Here is a 24428-nt window from a genome sequence, read left to right as displayed (position 1 = left end):
ACCCCCACACTCAGTTCCTCTTATAGAGGGAGAACTTGGGAGGTGAGCCAGAAACTCAGTCAGCAAGGGGTTTATCCTTCAACAAGTATCCTTGTTGATACTTCATTGTTCAGAGAGGTGATGATATATAAGCCAAGATCTAAGCCAAAACCCCAACTCTATCAGGCTTCACAACTACAATATAACATCTATTACATTAGGATATAGGTAATAGGTTAAGGAGTATCCAAACACTTTAATTACAGAAGATGTCTTACCAGAAAAGGCACTTGAGTTATATGCTAAGAAGAATCCATTACAGAGCACATGTAATAGAGGAATCTTTCAAAAGGACTGCTATTTTCAACTATAAATGCTTCTATCTCCTAATATGGAAGAGGGATTACTGTGCTACATTCTCAGACACTGGCTCAAGTGCTAAGAATGCTGGCTACACTGATAATTCAGTCATTGTCAACCTCCAAGGAAATCCATGGTCACTTGCTATAGAATTGGTTCTTTGTTTTCCCTGGGCGCTGACATTATAAGAAATATTACATCAATTTCTTCTTTTCCATCGTCCGTCATCGTTGTCGTCGTCGTCGTCGTCGTCGTCGTCATCATCATCATCATCATCATCATCATCCTCCTGACCAATTCTCCAATATTAAATCATCATCATCATCATCCTGACCAATTCTCCAATATTAAATCATCATCATCATCATCCTGACCAATTCTCCAATATTAAATCATCATCATCATCATCCTGACCAATTCTCCAATATTAAATTCTGCAGAAGACCATAGCAAAGGTGTCTTAGGAAGACCTCAGTAGTACCCTGGGTAATGAGGTGATTAATGGCTCAGAAAAGCAGGACAACCACCAACATGTATTTCTTGTAGGCAATGTCACACTGAAATGTTAAGAGATTTGAAGAGAATCACAAAATTAAATTTCATTCTCTCTAGGCTCCGATGATTATTCCCTGAGATACGGAGCAAATCTGAAGAAAAGGTATCCTGCAGCTTTCCAGCTAAAGTGCCCCCACCCCATTTGTTCATCAAATATTTGAGAGTTTGCTATGTTTCAGGGTTTGCCTGCGAATTTACGCTATAACTCTCTCTGGTAACAACCATTTGAAAAGTACTTAATCGCTGCCTTTAAAATAATTATTTTTAAATTCAAAATATTTATCTGAAAAATTGTAACTCAACTGGATTGAACTGGATGGCATATTTCAACTACAAACAAAAAAGAAAAGACTTAGCCAAGGCACACACTTACTAAATATAAAATAATTTTATCTTCAAAACTAATTACAAATGAACTTCAAAAATGCAGATACTTCATAAAGAGATACCAATATTACATTACTAAGGTAAAACTTGGGTTTCTAATCAGAATATTTTTAGATTTTAAGGTTGTCACCTTTTGAACAAGAGTTCGAACAAAGGCTCTTAATGTTTAATGCATCAATAATTTTCAGAATAATTCTTGATAGCGATGCATGGAAATGTATTGACAACCCCCTCTCCAAACAGATGACCTCTTTCACTTTTCAAAGGCAAGATTCTCCTTTTCTTAGTGATTATCAAACAGAGAAGGATGTAATTAAAACCATTTTATTAATTCTCTTTTTAGTTTAAGTGCCACTGAAAAGCTGATTCTACTCTCCTGTTTGAATAATGATTTCTATTATAGTGAAGTTGAATCTGAATTATACAAAGAATAAGTTTTACCACTGAATCAGATGGAAAAAAATTTTAATCTCTAAGTTACAAAAAAAAATTGTTTAGTCTTAGAATCTGAAATCCACAATATGAGCACGTTGAACATTCAGAAGACTCAATTCTGTCAACATTTATATATATAAATGCTGCTCTTCCAATATGAAAGAACTGGCAAATTGCACAAAAACATAAAAACCAAAAGTAAATTTCAAGTAACACTTGAAATAAAGGCCCTAAAATAAGAATATTATGGAAATTTAGCTTTCCACCTGGATCTTTCTCCTTATAAACCAAACCTTTTAAAACAAAATTTCATAAACTAGAGGGGAAAACAAACTCCACAAATGAACTAAGAAATACGCTGCATGGATTTATATACCTCGTAGTAATGATAATAATCAAAAACTTATTTTTAAAAAATTCACAGAATTTGAAAGCAAATATTTGCAAACTCGTATTGGTTATACAATGTACATTACTGTGTTTTTAGTTTTGTTTAATTTTTGTTTATTTCTAGTGACACTAATCTAATACTTTCATTGAGATGTAATTCACATATACAATCCACCTATTTAAAGGATACAATATAATGACTTTTAGTGTATTCACAGAAGTTGTACATCCGTTATTACAATCAATTTTAGAAGTTTTTTTTTACTCCAAAAGAAATCACAGCCACATCCTTAGCCATCACCTCCTTAACCACTCCCATCCCAACTCCTTAGCATCCAACCTTAGGCACCCACTGATCTACTTCTTGTCTCTACAGATTTATCTATTTTAGACATTTCATAGAAATGGATTCATACAATACGTGGTCCATTGTGACTAGCTTCTTTCACTAAGCATGTTTTCAAGGTTCATCCATGCTGTATCATATATGAGTACTTCATTTATTTTATGGTGAAATAATACAGTTTTAGATGGATACACCACATGTTATGTATCCATTCATCTGTTAATGGACATTTATTTGGGTTACTTCCAGTTGACTCATTTTTAGTGTTTCTTATCTAGTTTTATTTTCCTGACTAAAGATATTCATCCTATCAAGCTCTGTAGAGCATCCTCTCCCCAAAGTTAAATAATTTACTTTCTGTTCAAAATTATGGTCAAAAGTACTAAATGTCTCTGAGAATCAAGTGGTACTATGATTCTTAAGCAAGGCCCACCACCTTATAATGGCCTAAATTTCCCCATTTATGAAACAATGAAATGTTACGGTGAAATAAAAATTATTTCTGAATTTCAAGTTTTAGAAATCTAGAAACTGATGTTCAAAATACATTGGAAAGAATTATCAAAATAAAGCTGAATAAAACCAAAAATGTACAATAGTGACATTAATCTAAAGCCACTCCACAGGTAGGGAGGTAGAATAAAAAATGTCCTGATTACTTGCCCTCGACCCTCCAATCTCTGCCAAGGATTTCATTGGCTAAATCCACCTGGAAACAGAGGTTAGCCTCCTGGGGCAGTGAGGAGATCTAGAGGAGCAAAGAGAAGACTCCTTGGTCCCAAAGCATTTCAAATAGCATTTCAAAATCTGAAAGCTAAGAGTAAGAGAAGAAATAAATATGTCAGAGTTTCTTGCTCTCAGTTCTCAACATCATTATCATGCATAATGTTTATTTATAAATACAAAGAATGTTCCATGGAGTCCAAATGATAAGTAGTCAGTATGCATTTCTGGAGCTCCAAGTAAGTGAAATTAACAAACGTGCACACACACTCATAATGTCACTATCAAGACCATTTTGAACACTCTGAGAAGGAACAGACAGATAAATGTTTCTAACCAGTGCAAAACTTATCAGCAAATTAAAAATAAACCGAATTTGCTCATACAGCAGATAATGCAGACACTCTGTATTAAAAATGGAAGTGTTAACGCCATAACCAAAATAGCTTCATTAAGCTTTATGGTAAGGTTATGTGACACCTAATGTTCATACATGAAGATAATAACATTAGTTACTATCAAGCAGGACTAGCAGCTTGGTCTTAAGAAGGCTGACAAGAAATGTCCTTTAGCTAAAGAAGAGCTGCAGAGGCCAAGAACTAACTCATCGTGGTGAACTAGATCCCATGCTCTTCCATTAATTAGTGACTAATTTGACACAACCTGAGGCACTATGCTGGTGAAAACTACTGAATCTGAAATTTATTTAAGAACATAAGAAACAGATTAAATAAGAAAAGGACAAATCATTTCCCTACCATATTGTAAACCATCTTTATTCTTTCTCTCTCTTGCTATTTTTGGAGAATAAAAAGGCGCATCATTGTCACATATTACACGTGGGGCATATTCCAGGATTCTCCCTTAATTCCAAGACTAAGACTGACAAATGATTGAGGATATTTCTATTTACCATATGAAATAGAATCATCATGAAAATTCATTCAGTTCAACCACTTTCAGATTAGAGTAATCGTGACACATTGTTTTATTTGGGGAGATGCATATTATTTCTAAATTTATGCAAAAATTTTGTACATATATTTATATTACAGTAGTTTCAATTTTGGAAATTTGATATACCGTGATGTTAATCTTTGCCTGTGTTATTAATCTAGAATTTGATATCCTTCTTCAAAAGCTTTTGAGGGAACAATCTGAAAAAGTCTATATAATTATTCTTTAAGTGGAAAAAATAATCCATTTTATTCTGAACCTCTAATATTATTCCCACTTAATGCTGAATTTCATTCTTCCCAAAGGAACTACACTCCTCCTTGTTTAGATACTCTTTCTGTAATAGTAACCCCATTTTTTTTCCATTTCAAGTTTCAAGTGTCCAGAACCAAGATACTCAGTGACAATCAAATCATTTTAATGTCACTTTCCACGGCACTTTAGCCTCTTTCAAGTGGATTATTTCATGCACGCCTCCCTGAAATCTTGGACTAAAAGACAACATTTGATATGTCACTTCTAGATTTTCAGTACCCAATACCTGGGCTCTCACAGGCTTATCTACTACCTGTGTTATAGCATACCCATAAGGAATTAGCTACCTTCCCACCAGAATATGAGACACGTGAAGGCATCCACCATGTTTTGTGTGGGGCTGGAGTCACCAACATAAAGAGCCTGAGCTCATTCAGTGCTGACTGTCCAACTTACTTGGACATGACTCAGGATTTAGTTGCTAAGTTCACCATCCCAACTTAAACAATCCTCAAGGTTCTGTTTCTCTGGGAACGCCAGAAAAATGTGATACGAGTAGCTTCCCAGAAGACAATAATGCAAAAAAAAAAAAAAAAATTAAGATTTACTTTAAAGTTCTCCAGAGCACTGATAGCCACAAGAGGCCCAAAGTCAGAGGCAGGTCAGGAGAATAAGAAATAAGGCAACTCATCAGACAGCTAACTCAGTCTGCATAGAATCAGACTGGACAAAATGAGAAAAATCGGGATGTGGTTAGGGACATGGTTTTGAAGCAGGCCAAAAAAATTTATGCTGTACACACACACACACACACACACACACACACACACACACACACAACTTACATATCCTTCTCTACATAAGGCACCTTGCCAAGAGTAAAAGTTGCATAGGAAGTATAGTATTTACAGCTATTGTTCTGCCCTCTTACAGTCCCAACTACAGCTACCACCTTTATAATTTATTTTTATAGTTATTATCTTATTTGAGTCATGTTACAATCCAGTGGGGTAAGTATAATTACCCTATTTAATTGCTAAGGCTGGGAAAAGTGAGGAAAGTTGCTAAGGACCTTCCAAGATGGAGTGGAAATGGGCTATGCATGGGGGTTTCATTGATTCCAAGCCAGGTGTTCATTCCATCATGCAGCAGGAGATTACATCAACCAGCCCCAAAGGAGCCAGGGACAGAATGTAGACAGCAAAGCGTTGAGTCAGGGTATCTGGGAAGACAACACCCATCGTCCAGCCTCCATTACAATGTGAGATCCTTCACCAGATCAATCTATGCAAACAAAGCAAAACAAAAACAAACAAAAAAATCCTCACTGGACTTTCCCTGATATATGCAGGAGACTTCTGGAATACCTACTATGAGTTCAGCACTGAGAACACATTATACCTGTTCCCAACTGTCACAGAGCTCATGGCCTAACTGGACACAACAAAGCATAAACAAGTTATTAAATAAACAGAAAATAAATATTTTAGGAGAGACGGCACACGTAGAGAGGCAAAATACCAGGAAATGATGAAAAGCGCACCATACCGCTAATCACGAGCAATCCATTAGTGGTAGAATTCGGATTAAATCACAACTAGGTTTTTCTTATTTATTATTCATGAGACATTTTGTTTTTCAATTATTTTTTTTTTCTACTCCACATTAGCCCACACATTTTAAAGCCTCAAGCATTAATTTGATTTCCCGCCAATAATTTGAAGATAATGATTTGTGTCTCGGTTCTGCCTGCATGGATCTTCCTGATAATTTGGAGAGAAAATGATAAGTATCTCCCCTCTTTCCAGATAGTGGCCTCGGGGATTTTATTCATCATGGGGGCAGGGCCTTAGCTTTTCTGACAGATTTAAGAAACAGGAAGACAGAAATTCAGAACTGAACAAATCTGTCAACTCATTTTCTTTCAGGGTTTTCTGCCAATTTTTGCTTCCTCTCTCTACCCCCTCCCCTTTTTTTCTCTTTCCTTTAAGAGGCAGAATGCAAGAAAATATGTATCTCCCCTTCCTAAAGGGACAGACTAACAGTGCTAGTGAGCAAAAACACAGGTGTGCACAAGCTGAAAGGTCATTCTCTGCTCCTTGGAGAATAAAGTAGGAAGTTTAAGAGGCGCAAGTGTGAGTGAATGCAAGGAGTAGAAGATTCTGATGGGAGGGACATCCATTCATAACTGTCACTCCATTATCCTGATTTCACAACAGAACGCCTTCCTGGAACAGCAGGACTCTGACCCACCCTCCCCTCTGCCACCTCTTATTTTTCCCTTGGGCCTTAAGGCGGGAAAGGATTTAACCTTTTTTTTTTCATTGCTAAATAATTAATAAACCACTGGTATTCTGATAAGCTGGCATGCATCTTCTTAATCAGCAACCAACCCAAATAATTTTGTTTATAAGTTAAGATAAATCCTGTCACTTAAATATTCTAGATGAGCCTGTGTCCACTGCCCATTTCCTTGAAGTAGCTTGAATGTTTTTCCCCTGCTTTGTTGTTCCTCCTTTCAGCCTGCAATTTGGCTCCTGACATGCAGGGATTACACTGTTAACCTAACAGTGGCGATAACGATGCCTACAGTAGTTGCACTGTCATCAGAAAAAATGACTAGTTTATGAGACATTATTCATCATGTAATTCCTCTCCTAAGATCCTAGAAATTCAATAGACAATAGGGATAATAATATTGCTCTTGATAAGATCACCAATGTCCCCTTAATTACTAAAGTCAGTGACTCTGTAGAGTGCTTTTCTTGAAAGAAACAGTAACATTTGACACTGTGAATCCCTGTCCTCTCTGCCTTGGACCCATGCCCTGCAGCCTACCTCACAGTCATCACTCTTTCCTGTTTCTCTTCCACTTTTGTAGGTTTTCCTTACCAGTCTTTCTTTCACCTCTCTCTAAAGTGTTAGTGTGAGACCCCCCCAGCTCCCTGTTTGAGTCTCTTTTAAACGATATAAAGAGCCTTTTTGGCCTGTCTAAGCTAATAACCCTATCTTTCCCCTACAGAAGCCTTATGTCACTGCTATACTAAATGCCTTCCAGCTTTTGCAGCACCTGCATTCATGTGGCTGTCTTTCCTTTTTGATGTCTCAATCTCACCTGACAAAGCCTGCTCAATCTTGACTACCTGGCAAGGTCCTCTCTGTCCTCACCAGAATTTGGGATCATGTATTTGTGTTAGTTGTCTGTTTGACATACTAGTTCTACCAGGTAAGGGACTCTGTACCTTTTAGTTAACCATCATATTCCTTCAGGACTCAGCAGGTAACCAATATAAAAGTTCCCAGTAATAAAACAGATGAGAAGGTCACGTCCAAATGATAGAGACAAAAAACAAAATAAATCAACAATTTTCCATGAAACTTTTAACGTGTAACAGGGAGATTTTCTGAATTTCATGATATAGTTACTATTATGTATTATCTTTCAAAAGAAAGAAATAGATTAAAAGACCTTAAATAATTGTTCACACTCAAAGCAATCATTTCTGCTCTGTGCAAAGTAACATATGAGTGGTATCATGAATTCCAATCCAAAAAAATCTATCAGTGTTCAAAACACTGATAGAATAAGCAAACACTTGATTGGATAAGCATATATGTGTCTACTGATATACACATACATACATGCTCACATATACATACTCAGAGGTCCTATTACTGAGTTTATTACTGAGTTATCAGTATACTGATAGTCAATAATCTCACATAACTTATATAGATGGTGACACAGAATCTTTTTTCAAAAAATAATCATTTTATAGATGCTTACAAGCCAGAGGGTACTGCAAGAATATCAATGAAAATCATTATGCCCATAATTTGGATTACATTTCTTTTAGTTCTCTAGTGTAAACAAATCTCTCAAATAGCCCTATTAGTAAATGAAATATTTACTACGTCAATACATTTGCCACAAAATATGCTGACTAAAAATGTTTTTAATGTAGAGAACTTTATTTCACGGAGTATTTATTTTGTATCCTTTGTCAAGGTTCACATATAATAGAGGCCTTTAAAAAGCTTAACAGGCATGTTTTCTAATAACATTTTTAAAGTATTTATTTTTTTAAAAAAATCAGTAAAAATGTAGGATCTCTTAGTTGATTGTTTTTCTTTGAAAAATATAAATCAAGCTCCTGTTGCTCCAGAAAAGGAAGACAATATTTTAAATTCTGCTTTTAAAACTGTCCCTTATAATGAATGAGTCTTTAAATTTAGTTTCTATCTTTTAAGGTGGGGAGTGACTTTCTAAAACAGTGATCCTGAGCTTCCTCAGCTCACTAAAGGCAGATGATAGTATCACTCTACTGAAACTGTTTTAAAGATAGTATCACTCTACTTTAAACTGTTTTTAAAGCTGCTGGTCGGGGTATTATAGGCTCTAGAGTGAGAACACCTGAGTTCAAAATCAATTTGATTTTCTACTAGTCATGTGACCTTGGGAGGCATTCGCTTAATATGTTCAATGTCCTTATCGAAAAAAGAGGAATAACAAGACTATCTAGAGATGCTGGGGTTGCTGGAAGATTCAATGAGACAGTTTACCTAAAGAACCTAGCACAGCACCTCGTTATTCATTATCTTATTATTTCCACTGTATAAATTTTATTAACATATGGCAGGAGGTAGAGGCAATGAGATGTGGCCAAGGAATTCTGGAAAATAAATGATCCCTCTATGAGAATTTTAAAAATTAAATTTTTGTTTCATTCACATGATAATCTTTGAAGTTAACAAGAGTACTTGATGCCCACTTGTGTCCACATATACAAGGTATAAAGCTGTCATGGAAAGGTGGACTTAATATGTAGGTGATAGTCTCTTGTCGAGCAAAGGTCAAATGAGGCCATACTATGCTGCATAAAGTTTTGAAATTGTCTGAAGAAGGAAAACAGTAAGGAAAGTTGGCTGTTACACGACGCATGAATACATAAGAATACTGAACCCCCCAGCATAACACACTTTACACAATGTTAGTTTCAACAAAACATCATCATCCATACACTGAATTAACATTCTAATTCCAGTTTTCACAGATGTTCAGTATTTTGGTACATGTTTATGTTACTTTGATTGTATAATTATATAAGACATGTATTATAAAAAAGGTTTAGCTAGATTCATATTTTGCACATTTATACCTACCATGATAAAATTCAAATTTTCACTAAAAGAGGACATTTAATTTCTCAAGTTTGAGAAACATTGTTTTAGGAAATGTATTAATTAGTTCACCATTTCTCTCTCAAAATTATACCCAAACACCAAATTAAATGAGACAATGCAGGAGTAGAACTCTTATGTAGTATTTATCTCTTGGCTCTTAATAAAGATTTGCCATTATCATTACCATCATTATTGTAATTCATTACAAGTCATCACCATCTATCTATACAAGTATCTATCTATTCATCTTACCCTTTGAGAATAAAATCTGGGTACTATTTGCACCAAACAGCCCAACTGGCCAAAACAAACAAACAAACAAACAAACAAACAAATACACATGTTAATTTTATCTTTCCTATTGTAGACAATTATTGTTTTCTGGTACTCTGGCCACACTGTTGTTATAAGTATGTTAAAACTGGTAAAAAAAAAAAAAAAGACAAACACATAAAAACAAACAAATAAATAAGTAACAGCATATAATTCTGCTTGCTATAAAAGCAGAAATCATAATTTTTGGAATAAATAGTGAAGAATGCAGTATATTCATTCTTATAGAATCTTCAAATTGAATAAACTGAAAATTTATAAAGGAAGATGTTATCCAATTAGAAATTAAAACAAGATTTAAAGAAGTCCTTTAATAAAAGAAGTTACCAATAAAAGAACATCCCCAAATTTCTGCTTATAGTAGACTAAAGCATTCCACAGTGCTATCTGAATATTTGGAAAGATCATTATTTTTTAACATCCTCTAAAAATCTACAGAGAAAAAGAAACTGCAAATATTTATCCTGTTCCAAAAGAAATGGAACAGTAGTTATTACTAACATTTATTCTCCTGCTTAAAGTGGAGACTGCAAAATTCTAGACACTAAATCAAATCTGTAGTCATTGAAAGGAAGGCAGTAGTACTTGGTTATCAAGTTCAAGACGGATTAGCGTGTGTTCAGAGAACACCAAATTTGGATGTAAGCATTATACAAGGAGACATCAATGCCATAGCATATATTCTTACTCCTTGAAAATTGTCGTTGCACATAGGACATATATTTCTTTTGCATTTCTACTTGACATCAAAACAGATGAAATCATGGAATGTGCTTTCTGAGACCCATTCTGTGCCTCAGAACTCTCCAGGTTAACTAAAAGGATTCTCCAGAGCTGAAAGAACTTTCCAGATCAGCTGGTTAAGCTCCAGGTCTTGGGCAGACATTACACTTATTTAATTCATACAAGGAGAGTAGTGATGTTCACATATAAAAGTAGAGATTCGTTAATAAATTTCTTGTTTTACTGATGTCTTGAGAAAAAGAAGGACAGCAGCACTTCACCAATGGGAAGGTAGAATGTGGGGGAAGAATTTAACTAAAGACAGGTTTAGGCAGCAAAGGCCATTGATGGTGACTAACTGGGATTCTGGGATAAGGGAGTGGAATGGTGCTATTTCTGATTTCAAGACAAAATACTTCCTAATCTCACCAGCCTGCCAGGCCTCCTGACCCTCCCCTCCCTCACATCTAACATCCCAGTTACACTAAGTCCTCCCTCCCAGTACTATGATCTTTCAAGCACCCAGGCATTTCCACATTGAATCTTTCTGCCTGAAATACCATTCTCTAGCTGAAAAGCTCCTACTTATCTTTCAAGACCCTAGGAAAACATTTCTACACATCAAAAGCTTTTTGTGCCCTCCCCGCCAGAAGTTTAATCCCTGTATTTTATGCATCCAAAGCACACTGCTCACTCTTCCATCATGGGCATGCTTATTTCATACTGTGTCAAACAATCAAATCTGCGATGAATTTGAATTGGACTTTCCCTCTAGACATTAATCACATCATTCTTCCATACATTAATCAGAGAGTAGAAACCTCCTTGAACCGTGGTTATTTGCTTAGCTGCAAATAATGGACTTTCAGTTCCTTATGCCTACAGGAATGTTTCTTATTTATCTTTGCATCTGGCAACTTAGTAAGTGGTCAACAAATATTTGCTAAATAAATAATTAAAATAATCTAACATTTAGCTATCTAAATTGTCTAAGATTCCTTCCTATGCTTGGCTTAATTTCTAAAAATAAAGCTGCAGTAAAAAAGCGATTCTTTTCCTCATCATGATCCATAGATGGTACAAGCACTATGTTTTTTATCCCCACTCTAGATTATTAAAACCCTTGCTTTTTAACTATTCTTTATAATAATTTTTTTACTTTCTCCATTACTTCTTAAAATATGGCAATATAACCAGAAAATAATCTTACAATAGAGGCACAGTGGAAGGTTTAGATTATTTCCAGTCTTGTATGGGTCTGAATCCTATCTGTATATAATCAAAATGCATATTCAGCTATACTTGGGTCTCTCCAATTACTGGTGATTCTTTCACTATGTACTCTTCTGCTTTGTAAGAAACCATAGCTTTAACTTTCACCACTCCGTCTACGGCCATACTACCCTGAATGCGTCCGATCTCGTCTGATCTTGGGAAAAAAAAATTTCACTACCCCAATTAATGTTTCTTTTTTTCAATTGTAGAATCGATTTACTTGAAAGAGAGAGAGAAAAAGAAGGTAGGAAAGAAAGAAAAAGAAAAGAAAGAATGATGTTCTAGTCAACAATTTAAATTGGTCAAGATTCCCACTTCCAGTCTTTCTATGAAGTCCTATATCGTGTCCTTGAGAAGAGGAGAGCTCTGTCAAACTGGACACTATCCTGAAACCACTGCCCTGCATTGCGAAGGCAATGCCCCGTGACAGAAACTTTAATTCTAAAGATATAGTTGGTAGCCTTTTTAAAAAGTCATTTTTTTCCCTCAGAGAAAATGTGTCATGTGATCATAGGGATTGAACTGATTTCTAAAAATTTGACCATTATTTTATAAGAAATAAAAAATAAAATTTTAGCAAAGGGAAACATGAGGTCAGAAAAATATCTTCCTACACATAACACATAAACTGAAAGTCTCTAGAACAATATTACACAGAGTCTGATTCAGGGACCCCGAGGAGCTTTCAGTGACTAATGACAGATTCCTCATAAAGAGGACACAGGGCTGATATTCAAAAGAGAAAGAATATTCTGGTAGTTAATTTATCAGAAGCTGAAGGAAAGACAAGACCCTGAAGGCAAAGCATAAACCAAAATGACACTTGCTCTAAGGCCAAAGAGAAATTAGTAATGTATATCGAAGGTCACTACCTGAAATCTAACGCTATCTCAAAGGCCTCTTAATGATATTCTGAAAACCACAAGTAACTCCAGAATACAGAAATATCTGTTTTCATTTCTTACTTAATAAGGCCACTTTAAATATCTTCTATTTCTATTCAAAAAGAAATTAAAATCCCACAGAAATGATATAAAACACAAGTTTACAATTCTAATTGGTTGGTTTCTGCTATAAAGATGCCTCACTTTCTCAATTTTGAAGTTGTTAGAAGACATCTCAAAAATTTAATAATTAGGTCTTCCGAAAATTAAGGTATCACAAGACAACAAAGAAAAAGGAAATATTTAAAAAAATCTGAAACCTTTGATCATTAAAAATGTTGAAACAAATTATAGTAAATTTTGATAGTTTATTTTGTTCATCTAATACAGCTTACTCGTGAAATCATGTTCACGCTAAAATTCAACCTAGTGACCAACCTAATTTAAGTATTACACAGTAAACTGGGAAAGATGCATATATATCAGCACCTAGGATATTCCATACCTTGTAATAATAGAAGGAAAAATATGTAACAACACTCGAAAGGGTCATTCTTCATACCTAAACCACACTCGCAGTAATGTACAGACTTCCTATAAGCTCGGCACCTACCAGTTCCTGGAAAGCACAGCTGTGACTACCTAGGTGCCTTGTTGTCAAGCATTTCTTTCACCTAGAATGATTTCTTATCCCAAAAGCAAGCAGCCCACTGAGCAGCTTTGTGATCCAGGGTAAATCACTAAGTTCTGAGCCTTGGCCGCCTCATTGAGAAAGGGCTGCTGTGAGGCTTACCCATATGTGGAGGAAGGAACTAGCATGATTTCTTATACATCACAGGAATCAATTACATGTAGCTTCATCATTCTAGATACAGCCCAAGATGCTATTTGTCCATCTAGGACAGGATAAGCTCTTCTCTTCTGGATTCCTTTAACTCTAACAATTTAGCATTTCATTGTTTTTTTAATTTAGTTATGTTAGTAATTCTCCCCAGCTATATTTTGTTTCTTTAGGGCAGGTCCCATCTTATATCATGAAGCACCTTGTAAAGTATTAGTCAAAATAAACATTGATTCACTTATTGTTGAAGCTATGAGTAGAGACATTTAAAATAATAAAAAACAAAACAAAACAAAACAAATAACATACCTAGATATAAAAATTAACTTAGGAAATGTTTTAAAATTATAAAGAATCCCTTACATAAGTGCTAACTTTAAAGTTTTTTACAAATGAGTTATAACATTTTATCTGATAATGTTTTTCAAGTTGCAATATTATGAATCTTTAAGTTCTTGGATCACCCTACAAAAGTAAATTTTCTCTATTATGTGAGTAAAACATAAAATTAATTGTATTATTTCATCTATCATGTATAACAATGTTGCTTGGGGAAAATATCACCTGGCTTCATGACTGTTTATAAGACTTTCCTGAATAATGATTACAATGCATTTATAAAATTAATCATTTCTATGCTACATGCCTCAGTACTAGTCTTAAATGGTTAGCTTAGTGGCTGTCGAACCTCACGTATAATTTAGCATTAGGTAATGAAATATATGTGAATAGCATTTGTGAAAGGTGAATCACTTTATGACAGGGTATTTCGTTTGATCAAAATACATAGCATAAGCAGGTAAGAAAAACAGAGTTTAACATTTTCTTCACTGTCATCTCTTGAATAGCACTCTTTCTCATATCAACTCCTCAAGTCGATGCACACTAGCCAAAGTGGATCAAATTATTGTACAGACTTCCTATAAGTATTATTGTCACACCAAAGATTTTAATAGGCATTAATTTACATTTTTATCTAGAAATTAATTTACATTTTTCCTACAAATTGCTCAAAGATTCATAAAGCAATTCTTAACATGTCCTTAAGCCTATTTTATATTAGATTATAAAATGGTGCCTTACCCATATTGTTTTATGACCACATAGCTGTTCCTTAAATGATTATTTTCTTAATTGTACTTAAGCTTTAGTTTCTTGAATCTAATCATAATACACTTAAATTTTTATAAAAATTACTTAGGACACAAAGAAAAAGAACAGGAAAAATACTATCAATACCCACAGATGAGGGTGAACATCATATCTTAAGGAGAGTATTTCATTAGCACTGATGGACGGCTGGACCACACCAACTCCAGGGTTCTTTCCCACTCTGGCCTATGACCACAGGAGCAGAGTTGATTGTTCTTCTTCACAGTGAACTGAACTAAAGGGGTCTAAAAATACATTGTGAGCAGCCTGAAAGCCAGTAACAATTTATGCCAACAGAGCAGAAAAGAATGCTGATATTAAATTTCCTGCCTATGGACTTCCTAGGGGAGAAGGCCTGGTAAAACATGTTTGTTGCTGTTGATTTGTTTGCAGAGTCATCCCCTCAATCAGCTCCTAGAGACACAGATAGTATAATTAAGTAACTAAAGACAATATCCCCCAAGAAATTCATTTTCAGAATCAGGCAGGAGCAAGATTACTATAGTACCATGCCTAAATTTCATATTTGCTGGGGTGCTAATGAATAGACAAAATAACCAAAAGTCACAGGACATATAGAAGACTAAGAATTTGCAAAGGAAACCTTTGCAATCTATAGTTGGAGCACAAATATTGTTGTACCAGGAAAAAAGCTGGGACACACTGATCTGAGTAAAAGACAGCAAGAAAATAATTGTCTTAAAAATCTTTCAAATACAACCTAAAGGATCATGATTAAGAGCTAGACAAGACTTTAAAGATCATTTTATGGCTGAGGAAACTAAGATCCCAGAGGTAAATGACTTGCCCAAGGTCAGAAGGTTGGTTAGTTGCTGATAAGAACTAGAAGCTAGATTTTTCTTATATTCAGGCTAACGTTTACTCACCAACTCCCCACACCTTGATTTCAACATGTTCTCTTATTCTTAAAGGGTGTGATAAATTTTAAAGCTGACTGAAAATATACATACACACACCATAGTCAAATGAATTAAATCATGTTTTTCTTTGAGGCAAATGTAAACAGGTATAGATATCACAAAGTCAAGGCTGGCATTAACTGTCCTAAATTCAGTATTTGGAGAACACACTAAGTTGGCTCTGTGATCAACTCATCACACTCACATTTTCACATGGGGATGGGAAGGCACAAATTTCAGTTTAGCTAGTTCTTTATCTGCCTTGCAGAGTTCAGCAGAGAGCAATTTTGCAGAGCTTAGAGAGCTGTCTCCAGTTTGATTCACACATAATCTGAAGCCTGTCCTGGGTAGCCAGTAAGCAAATCAGCCATGAAGATTTTTGTCTGACAAATTCAAATTACCAAATGTCAACAGTACATGACTTAGTGCTAGCAGCCAGCATAAATGAATCCTATTTATTTATTTCTATGTATACCTATTAGCTTCTGAGCTATTACAAATATCACTCAAATGCAGTGCCTACTGTTTTTCTGCCTACCTGAAAACTGACAAGTGATACTGAAGACAAAAGTTGACTCCTTACGCAGAATTCTAAGGACACCAATTGGGTAGATTCTGTACACACACACACACACACACACACACACACACACACACAAAGTCACCAAGCCCAAACACAACAGGGAAGGGGTTTTCTTGTTTCATTTGTTATTTCTTTTTTTGTTTTTACGGGAAAACTCAAGAGGACCAAATAATAATAGTAAGAATCACCAACATTTCAAGAATTGTTTTTTGTGTCTTCATCTGTTGTCAAGCATCTGAGAAATAACCACAGGATCTCCATTTACCCAATTTCTCCAAGGCACATGGGAAAGAAAGACAGATTCAATACTTTCAGAGAAAGAAAGGTGCTGTAAATAACGGGGCAGTGCAAAACACACACACACATCATCATCATCATCATCATCATCATCATCATCATCATCATCATCATCACAGTCAACATATGTAAGCCCCAGGCCACCCTTACTAGCTTATTGGCCAGTGAACCAATTGTACCATATTGGCCTGATCCTTCAACCTCATCCATCCAGCAAAACCTCAAAATTGGGATCAATATAGCAAAGCGCCAGCTCTCATTCAGTCACAGAGACTTGAGTTTCTGGACAAAACTCTTGCAGTTATACATCTCCTCCAGTGCATGCCTTGAGTTCTAATTGGGTAACTAATAGCCATAATATTTTTGTTGTCATCCTTGTTACACCTCTTTCTCCCATTCAGAGACTGTACTGAAACTTTACTAGTTTCTGACTCAACCTACAGATGACTTCATTTCCCTGGACCACATCTTTCTTGAGAAGATGGAGGCCATCAGCCATGGTCAAAGTTCCATTCCCACTCGTCTACCTACCAACCTATAGACATCCACACCCATTCCTAACTCCAGGACTCCAGTTGGAAGTCCTCTTCCTGTTCTTGGTTAGCCTTCCAACTGCAATGTGTCTTTGAACTTGACTTCATCTAGAGGCATAGGTGGGCCATCTCTCTTCCTTTTTTCAACTTCTCTCTTTACATTTTCTTGTATGCAGGTCATAAACTTGTTCAAAAATGGCCATTTTTCTCCCCAGGCCTTATCTTAATATACTTCTCAGCTTTACTTGGCAACCCCTCCCCTGCAACACACACAAATCACACGTATTGATAGAGACGGGCAACCCACGACTCAAACCCGAAAACAGACAGTTCCCTACCCAGCAACCACAACGCTGCATTCGACTCTTCCCACCCACTTCTCTAGACAGACTTGATTTTCCATCTCATGCTCCTAAATTTCCATCCGCTCCTTAAATCCTAATTTCTAGGACATCATTCCCATGTCATGGCTCTTCTCGTTCACCTTGTATGATTTTATCCATTACCACATGGTATCAACAAACAACACCCTACTGGTGGCTTCCAGATCTGGACATATTAACCTAGATAGAACCTCTTCTTCAGAAAACCATGTTCAATGATTTGTTTGGCACTGACTGATGTTGTTATGTTTGTGGATATCTCAAAGTTAAACTTCTGAGGGGGGTTTCTTCTAAATTTCATCCTGTATTCTTATCCCTTTTCTCAGCACTGGGGTCATACTAATCCTTGAATTCCTATCATGTAATAATGTGTTTGGGACTTAGTACGAGCTTAATGTGTTGAATGAATGAAATGATTAACTACTTCTAATATTAAAATTTCCTATAAAATTAGTATTTGGATCATGTGAAGTAAGAACATGATAGTAAATGCCATAGGACACAGGTTATAAACTCCTACTACACTCATTTCAAAAGGGGAATAAAACTCTTATCCACCTGGAAGCATGTTCACCACTGTCTTATAAACTTGTTTTAGAAACTAATGACATTTAGCGACCAGACTATAGGACCTTTGAGACCATGTTAATTTCTGCATAACACAATGGAGAGTTCAACTTTCTAGCAGACAGTTAACGGTAAGACTAAATTTACTCTGGAATAACCTGGTTTGCAATTGAGAAGTTGATGCAATTAAGAAAATGTGTTTGTACATTTCTAAAGACAGGATTAATGGGGTTACTATTTTCTTAGCCTAATGAAGTAGCTTTTTCAGTTCTAGAATTACCCTACTGTCCTTTCCAACATCAGAATTCTATAATTCTTCAGTTATTGTTATGCTTAAATAATTCTTCTACTTCTGTTTAATTCCTTAAAGTCTCCTGGTCAAACTTTGCTAATTTCCTTTGTCTATTAAGCTTTTATTGTTTTTAGGTAAAAGGTCGATTTACTTATAATTCATCCACTTTTGAGGCCTTTTGTCTCTCACTGAGAACAGGCTGTGTACACAACAAAAATCTTCAGAGTGTAATCAAGAACAGAAAAGAGGAGCAAATTTCCTGGGTCAGCCTCACATCCTGTCAAAATCAGGACCCTCTGAGCTCTATGGAGACATTGACCATGATTCTAAATAGTATAAGAATCTGCACAATTACAAATGTATGTTTTTGCTTTTTGCTCATACACAAGCCACACTAGGGGCTTGCCTCCAGTTGAATGGCTCCTTGTATTCAGTCCCTTTCCCAGCCCATGCTCTCATCTCATTAGAATTTCTGCATCCTCTGGTCTTGCAGAGTTCCCTTCACCTTCATTTGTATCAGACAAAAGACGGTAATTTACGTCTAATTAACGGAACTGAGTCATAATGAGTTCTTTTCTCTTAGACAGCATTTGGATGTCCAAAATAACCAGCACGATTGGGCTTTTTAGTCTCCCTCCAGCTTAAGGTTTTATAATACAATGCTCTTATTCAGCCCTCCTACTTTGCATACAGTCAGAGGGCTGGAGGTTATCCACATTGTGAAATTCTTTGGCTAGTTATGCCCAGAGTGATTTAATGGCATGCAAGCAGATTTCATATTTTCTGCTAAGCAGCTCTGTTGAAACAGTCAAGCTTACGATTGCATCCTTTTTATGTCTCTTCCTTATACTTTGAAATGATATCTTTTGCCAGTTGATGAATTTGATAGCATTCTTTATGAGATCAATTTCCTTGCAAAAGATACAAAAGACAGGATGAAAGACAAGTTTGATGCAAAGCACAAAAAGGGCTGTGCATCTTGTGAAGAGAAGCATGGTAAAGCATTAAGCTGTTCTCTCCACACCATGGGAGGGACAAAGATGGAATGATGTAAATACAACAAGCCTGCCTAAAGAAACAAGAGCACATGTTTTAGCAGAATCAGAAACCAGGTTAAAATATTAAAAGCATCTTCTCACTTTCTCACATGCCAGAGTATTTTTAAATGCCCTCTATATATGCCACATGCCAACACAAACAAGCCACAGAGTCTGAGCATCACTGGCATCATGCCCTCATACAATGACACCATTTCGACACACTGGGTTTTTACTCCTGGGACTCTCTTCACCCAATCTTTTTTATGACACTGGGTTAAGAACAAAATATTTTCTCTCTACACCTCAAATACCTCAATAGCCAAATCTATATTCTCTTGATATAATATTGTTATACTTTTAAAAGTGTGGCAAGACCACTTCGCTGTCATCATCTGCTGAAATACATTTTTCTCCTCTGCTCCAGTCTTAAAAACAAAACAAAAAGAAAAGAAAACAAAAAATAATGCTGACCAAACTTTCATGTTGGGAGCTTTGAGACAGGGAAATTATAGCTGTGTTACCCAGAAGGGCAGGCGAATCTGGGCTGCACATACTCAGATTTTACTGGTTTCTCTCATTTTTTTCTCCTCCTCAGAGAGGATAGAAGGTAAAGTGTATGAACATAAGCTCCTCAATAGATATACTTGATCTGTCAAAGTAGAAAAATGACACTCTGGTGAAAATATTAAACCAGACAGTGAGTCAGAGAATATTAAATATTACCTTGATTAATTAGGTTTAATGAGTAAGAAGCAACTAATTTATAATGCTAAATTGACAAAAATGGGTTAAAGATATAGACTGTTTCATATCAGAGTAAATTTTTTTTCTTTTTTGGGGGGAGAGTGGAGGGATAGACTGGAACTTAAAAAATAAACTACATTTTTGAGTATATAAATAAAAATCACTAGAAGCACTTTTTAAACAATTGTCTTGGAGCAATGAGACTGAAAATCTAGTATCAGAAATAAGACACACATAAGAAGACCTGAATATGCAAAGGCATTTGAAAATTAATTTATAAATCTGACACTTGAACCCCAGTTTTTTCCAAATATAAATTGCAAATCATGGGAACATTTCCTAGCTAGCTCAGAGAGTCCTTTCTAATCTAGAGCAAATTAATAGCTTGAGGAATCTCACGACACTGCCTTCTATCTCATGTGCTTGAAGGCATGTGGACGCTGGACACTGAGAGTGAGGCAGAAGGAAATGTCTTGGGTGTAGGTGTCCCAGAGGATCTGCTGGGCTGGGTACCTCCCCAGGTGGGCAGAGATGAGAGTAAGGTTTCCGGTGCCAATAGCTCCCCTAGTGGTGGGGAAGGGCTCCCCACAGTGTTGGTGAGGAGTGTTCCTTGGCAGCTATCTTCTCAACAAGTTGAGTGTTTCTAAACTTGGGGCCGTCTGTACTTACCAAAAGATAACAATGACACAAAGCAGTGCATGTGACAAATGAGTGGAAGCAGATACTGAGTACTGTGAGACAAAGCACTAGTTTTATGCCAGCTGTCAGGTAAAGACCACAGTGAAAATTGAAAGAGAAAACAAAGCTGACTTAAAAAAAATTAACATGTAGATTGTTATACTTAAGTATAAGTTATAAAATAACTATTCTAGAAGAGCTTTGTAAATAAATAAAAATCTAAACACCTATGACTTAGTTTTATTTTTATTCATTTGTTCTTTCTCATAACTGAACATACATAGAAAAGAAAAAAGGAACATGGCCACAGATCGGAAGTATGTTCCCTTGACATTCAAAACTACACTTTAGAAAACTTTTATAATAAAGAACAGTTAGAAACAAACTGCATAAAAACCTAAACGCAAAACAAAGTTCTTTTACTCTAAACCAGAGTAGGACACCATGAACCGACAAAGTTCTGGAAAAAAAGGTTTTATTTAGAACCTCAAATAAAGGAGTCAGAAACGCAATGAAAGTCCTTCTAGTAATAACTACCACAGTAAAATCAAACAATAATATTAATTCACAACTGAGAAAGTATACATTTCTTCACATTATAAATATATATAATCTTCGCATTTTAATTATTATAATGAATATCATTTTCTAGATGTAAGAAAAGTTTTAAATGGTTGTGTCTCTCTCTATATAGGAGTATCTAGTTTTTCAAAATCTCTTTTCCCCAAAAGGCTGCATATAAATTCATAGTCTGTAGAGTCATATTTTAAATGTTCTCAAATTATTTAAGTAGTTAAAACAACTTCAACTGCAATTTTGTTCAAATTCAATAATCTTTCCTAAAGCAAATGTTTATATTTAATTATAGATTTCCTGTTTGGTTATACTATACGTATAACTTTTTTTCTAAAGAAAGATTGGAGGAAGTAAGGTTAGCTAAAAATATGATTAGTACTCTTACCAGGCCTTATTCTAAGAGATATATTCAAACACAAATATTATTGGACACATACTACCTAAAGGTATATGAAAGTTGCCAGGAATATAGCTGGTAACAAGACAGCTGATTCCTATCCTAATGGAGTTCTGTCTCCACACTTTAGATCCACATTTGGCAGAGAATCTTCAAAAACCACTGTAAATTGTGCTGTTACAAACTCTGATTATATCATTTTAGTAAATCTTTGAGGTTTCCGGGATGAGAAACTGAAGTATAGTTAGCATACTTAAAAAAATTACTGAATGCCACAGCTATAAGAGTCTTGGATACCAATTAGTCTGGCTGTTCTTCTTCTTTTTGAATACAATCACTAATTTTTAATTTATAAACAAAACAAAACCACACAAAAACAGAACTCTGCGGACTCACTCCTGCATATTAGTAATTACTTTTTAGTATGACTAATATACTGCATAATGAAAGAACTACTTTGAATTCAGTATGCTTTTAAATACATGCAGATGACACTAATCTTAATAATATCTAAACTAATTTTAAGAACAGTGGCAAATGTGTGGGGTTAACTGACATGGATTTATGTACTGGGCAACAATTCTGAGGCCTCTTAAAATTAGGAAACAAAAACTTCATCTATCTCCTCTTTCAGTCACTCATTATTGACCAGTTAAAGGCCAGAAATGACCGAACCATCTTCCCAAGGTCGTACTACTGGCTAGCAATATCACTGACTTGATAACACTGAAGACTACTGGCTTCCATTGAGGTAGCATCTACAAACATCTGCTTCGGTACCACCCACAATTTTCCTCTCAAAGAGTACATTTCTCCGTCACCTACAAAATTCACAAGGAAACCCTAGGTACACTATTTAGAGTATCTTCTACTGCATTCCAGCAAACTCTTGGAAATGCTATAAATGCTTTCTTCCTTCCAATCTTACAGTAGATAAGAATTTAATGAAAGCTAAAATATAACTTCAAGGCAAAAGACAAATTTCCTTTTATTGTACTGTAGAATGTTATAACTATCATGGCCTAAAAATACCCAGAAACCAGTATAGTATTTCTAATGCAACATGGATCTTTCTGGTTTGGGAAGGGAACAAAAAAGTATTTTTATTCCTTTTCACTCTGCTTACAACTAGAACACTTAGATAATAGAGATTAAGCCTTAAATTTCTAGATCCAATAGCGGTAGCATCACAAGAAGACTGAAAAAGCATTTGTCTCTACAAACTAATACCCAATATGTTAGTTCTTTGGGCAGTTTACATTGATTTTACATTTAATTGCATAGGCTGATGTTCACATATTTTTCAGGACAAAGTTATAAAAATGAAAGGATCTAGATATACTCTGATATGAAGCCAAAAGAAGAAATAAACTTGAGTACTAGTTTCTGTAATACCTATATAATTTCAAAGGCTTTTTTTTCTCTACTAGAAATTGACGTTAGGGGTCATAAACAAAAATAAGAGCAAAGGTGATAAAACCATACTTCCTCTTTCTTTCCCTCATTTTCCCCTACTGTTCTTAAATTACTTTGAGAAATAAAAAGAAAACGAAAAACACCCCCTGATACTTAAATGTCTTTCACCTATGCTGTAACTAATTGGGTTTAATTCCCTTTAGTTCAGTTAGCCAGCAGACTTTGTCCTTCAGTCTTTCTGGCAAACATTTGACAATTCTTTCAAAATGTTTTTGTAAAGTGATGGGGAAAAAAAAACTCATTAATTTCTCTTACCATCAAAGAAAATATACAATATTTTGATGGGAATGAAGCGATTAATCCTAATGATTAACTCAAATTATTTTTCAAAGTATAGGTTTCCTGAAGCTTCACAGAAAAATATCCTTTAAAGAAAACCTATTGATCTGCTATTTGAAGGAAACTGCCATTGAAAAATTAATTAACAAAATATCAGTGGCTTTAGGATACCCTCAAAGGGATTATGAGAAAGAGACATTAATAAAAACTTTGTTTCCAAAGAAAAAAATGATAGATTTATATGTTTTCATTTGATTAAATGAGCTATTTTAATCACTCTTCAAACAAGGCCCCCTGCATTAGTTTGCCTGGTGGCTGCCATAACAGAGGACCAGAGACTGGATGGCTTAAACAACAGGAATTTATTTTCTGACAATTCCGGAGATTGGAAGTCTGAGATCAGGATGTTGGCAGGGCTGGTTTCTTCTGAAGCCTCTCTCTTGAGCTTACGATTCTCCCTGTTTCCTCACACGGTTTTCCCTCTGGGTGTGTCTGTGTCCTTATTAGGTCTTACGTACTGGATTAGGGCCCACCCTGAAGATCACATTTTGACTTAATTACCTCTGTAAAGACCTTATCTCCAAACACAGTCATTTTTAAAGGTTCTGTAGGTTAGAACTTCAACATGAAGTTTGAAGGGAAAATTCAGCCTGTGCCATCCCCACTAACCAAAAATTAACACTTCATTTCCGCATGGCTCTAAAATGTCTCATGTTCTCAGCCGATACTGTTTCTTCATCTCCAAGGATATGGAAAAAAAAAAACTGTGGGACAGTCAGAGAAATTATTGGCCATGATGCCAAATCAACAACACTTAGTGCTAGCCATGGTCTCATTGTAGCATTTTTTAAAGTTAGGGTTTACTTTTGAGTATAAATTTGAAA

The 24428-nt window shown here is 35.5% G+C and overlaps 1 protein-coding gene across 2 annotated transcripts in view; it reads right to left on the bottom strand.

The window, feature by feature from the left end:
• Positions 1–24428, bottom strand: part of CDH2 (cadherin 2) — a 197157-nt gene that overhangs the window by 97796 nt on the left and 74933 nt on the right. The window lies entirely within an intron of this gene.

The sequence above is a fragment of the Pteropus vampyrus genome, unplaced genomic scaffold (assembly GCF_000151845.1).
Source record: "Pteropus vampyrus isolate Shadow unplaced genomic scaffold, Pvam_2.0 Scaffold55, whole genome shotgun sequence".
Lineage (NCBI taxonomy): Eukaryota > Metazoa > Chordata > Mammalia > Chiroptera > Pteropodidae > Pteropus > Pteropus vampyrus.
This window is presented reverse-complemented; position numbering and strand designations above follow the sequence as displayed.